The sequence below is a fragment of the Humulus lupulus genome, chromosome 4 (genome assembly GCF_963169125.1).
Source record: "Humulus lupulus chromosome 4, drHumLupu1.1, whole genome shotgun sequence".
NCBI classification, from domain to species: Eukaryota; Viridiplantae; Streptophyta; class Magnoliopsida; order Rosales; family Cannabaceae; genus Humulus; species Humulus lupulus.
In genome coordinates, this window is record NC_084796.1 from 61,024,648 (window position 1) to 61,028,169 (window position 3,522).

Below are 3,522 nucleotides of genomic sequence, written 5' to 3' on the forward strand. Positions count from 1 at the left end.
GTTGATTGCATCAGGTTGAGGCTCAGCTGGTTTCATTGGCATTTGGTGTGGTGATCTATTTTGTGGTTGATAATATCCAGTTGGAGGTTGTTGGTATGAATGTTGTTGTTGATATGGTTGTTTATTTTGGGAAGGTTGATATTGTAGCTGAGGTGGAGGGTAAGGTTGTTGAGTGTTTTGAGTATTGGACCAATAAAAATTAGGATGGTTCTTCCAACCTAGGTTGTAAGTCATGGAATTGGGATTATTGGGTTGTCTCGGGTAATTCCTTATAGCTTGTACTTCTTTCATAGGCATGTTCTTCATATCTAGAACAGGGCATTGGTTGGGTGGATGGGTTGTACCACACAATTAACATAGGTTTTGAACTTGCATAGCTTGAGATGGGAGTGTAGTCTTTTGTAGTTGCTTTGTCAAGGCTGCTACTTGAGCTGTAAGCATAGATATAGCGTCCAATTCCATCATTCTAGCAACCTTCTTTGTTTGTCCCCTTTCAGTTGGCCATTGATAATTATTCATCGCCATATCTTCTAATAGCTCATACGCCTTATTAGCACTCTTACTCATAAAAGCACCTCCCGCTGCAACATCTATAATTGTTCTAGTTGTTCCATTAAACCCATTGTAAAAATTATGCACCAACATCCACTTTTCTATACCATGATGTGGACACTTCCTTAACAACTCCTTAAATCGCTCCCAAGAATCATACAGTGACTCCCCTTCCATCTGATAAAAATTATTAATCTCTCCCCTTAGTTTTGCAGCCTTCGCTGGAGGAAAGATCTTGGCAAGGAACTTCTGAGCTAACTCCTCCCATGTAGTGATAGAATTCGCCTGCAAGGATATCAGCCAGCTCTTCGCCCTATCCCTTACTGAAAATGGGAAGAGCCTCAATCTTATAGCATCATCGCTCACCACATTCATCTTGAATGTAGCACATAACTCTAGAAAATTAGATATGTGTAAATTGGGGTCCTGCATTTGCATACCTCCAAAGTGAACAATTGATTGGACCATTTGAAGAATTGCTGGTTTAATCTCAACATTATTTGCAGCAATGGTTGGAGGTCTGATGCATGAATTCACTCCTGTAACAATAGGAAGTACATAGTCCCTCAATGTTCTTGGTCCTTGTTCCCTTGGAACCTCTGCAGCCACTTGACCATTATTAGCACTGTTTCCCAAATTGTCAGGCATGGTAAACTCCAATCTCTTCTTCACCTTTCGCTTCTGTCTGCACGTTCTCTCTATCTCAAGATCAACTGGTATCACTTCTGTTTTTCTAATACGTCGCATATACCAAGATTTCCTGAAATGTCAATTTGCAGCCACAACCACATTAAAAAAAATAAATAAAAAAATAAGAAACAAATCAAATTAGAACAAAAATTAACTTTATTGATATTAATAAAAACAATCCCCGGCAATGGCACGAAAATATATATACGCAAGTGTACGTATCGCTAACAAGTAATATAATAATAAGTAGAGTATTGTTCCTATGAGGATTGATATTAATTACCAATAATTAACTTCTGACTCTAATTGATTTAAATAATAATTTTAGAATTATGAATTAAATAATTACTACTAAAATTAAAGAAAGCAATTAATCACTAGAGCAATTCAGAGATAAAAATATGATTTAATTCAATGGATGTGAAAGTTAGGGTTTTAGTTCCATCAACCATCCACTTATGATTTCTAACCAATTTTCAAAATTTCTTAATTCTACTGTGATAGCAGATTATAATGATATATTATAGTCTTGCTAGGATCTATAATTCTCTACAACATATTATTTCCTACATCTCTGTGGTAAATCAACATATTGCAGGCATTAAACATGTAATCCCTAAACTACATAAATTATAGAAGTACTCTCGTCCAATATAAATTTGTGATTATCTACCTATAGCATAAGTAGCCTTCTCTTCTCAGAGCCTAGGTTAAAATCATCTAAAACATGTAAATTGTGATCAAACATTCACAAGCATTAAGCATAAGATAAATAATTCACAATAGTAGAAAGAAACTCATAAAAACTGCATTAAGAAATTAAAAGCTTCATAAAAGAATCCACTAACACCCTAAAAATAAGATTAGTTCAAGACAAACATAATGGAGTCCATCAAACTAAAGATAAACATAAACTCAAGAATAAAGAGAATAAAGAAAATAAAGAGATCAAGAAATAAAACTCTAAGATCTTCAATGTTCTCTCCAAGGTCTCTAGTATCTCTGAAATTAACTAATGACTAATCCCCCAAATAACTCTCAACAAAACATTTAAATAGAAACCCTAAAAACTATTTTTGAAAATAAATGACGATTTTTCCCTTCTGATAGACACAAAAAGGGTACACGCGCCGTGGCCCTGGTGTTTAAGCATCGTGGCCCGCCTCTATAAGTCTGAGCATTCCTGGTCTCGGGTTTCAGCACGCGCCGCAGCGCTCCTTTCATGCGCCGCGGCCCTTGAAGATTCCAGCAAATAGATTTCTCTCTATTTTTCCCTTACACCACAGCTCTTCATTTGAGTGCCGCATCCCTTCACATTAACCTCAAAATGTTACTTCCAAGGCTCCACAATGAACAAGTCTCTCTGCATATGAATCCTCAAACGTCTTCTAGTCAAATTTTAGCAGACATTTCCCAATTGCTATGATTTTTTGTTCGTTTCCTCAACTCCATGCTTCCTCATTCTATTTCTTGTAAACATACCAAAACAAACGTAATATCGCACAACATTCCACCAAATCGACTCAAAATTACCCTAAACACAGGTTAAAAACTATATTAAAAATCGACTCATCACCGGTGACTATGTAACTAAGGTCTGTTGGCCATGCATGGTGGGCCCATTTTTATTTGGAAAAATAGAACAACAACAATCAAAATTTTCCATTAATCATATAAACAATTTATATGACCAAGAAAACAATCCAGAAACATTATAATACAATACTATTAATCAGGAAACAAATATGTATATAAATATACAATATATTTATAAAGAATATATATAAACACAAAAAATCAAGAACATAAAATTTTACCTCTTGAAGGCTGTCAAGTGTCCATGAGTCTTTTCATATTTTTATCGATCTTCCTATCCAAAGCTTTGAGCACTCAAACCATGATCTTCCGGAGTATTCTCTACACCTCAAGATGTGTGTGGGCACATAGAGAACATGGGTTTGTATTTTAGGAATCACAAGTATTTCTCAACACATGAGAACTTGGATTATGGTCTGAGAATGACTAGAATAAAGAAGAAGAAATAGAGAGTTTTTGTCTGAGAAAAAGCTCTAAGAACTATTCTGAATTGTGTATTGTGTTGTGTCTGATGTATTTTTCTTGTGTGTTTCTCTTTTTCTTCTATATCATATATATAGAGATGTATATTAACTTATTATTCCTAATGATAATAGTAATATAATATAATATAATAATGATGATAGGATTTGATTTTGGTAAATATTTAACTTACCAAATTTGATAAAACTAATTTCAAATTAT

General features: G+C 34.5%; 1 non-coding gene across 1 annotated transcript; it reads left to right on the forward strand.

Moving 5' to 3' along the window:
* Nucleotides 1-655: 655 nt before the first annotated feature.
* On the forward strand, nt 656-762 carry LOC133833548 (small nucleolar RNA R71). Its single transcript, XR_009892923.1, has one exon. It is a non-coding gene; the product is annotated as a small nucleolar RNA R71 (small nucleolar RNA).
* Nucleotides 763-3,522: the final 2,760 nt, after the last annotated feature.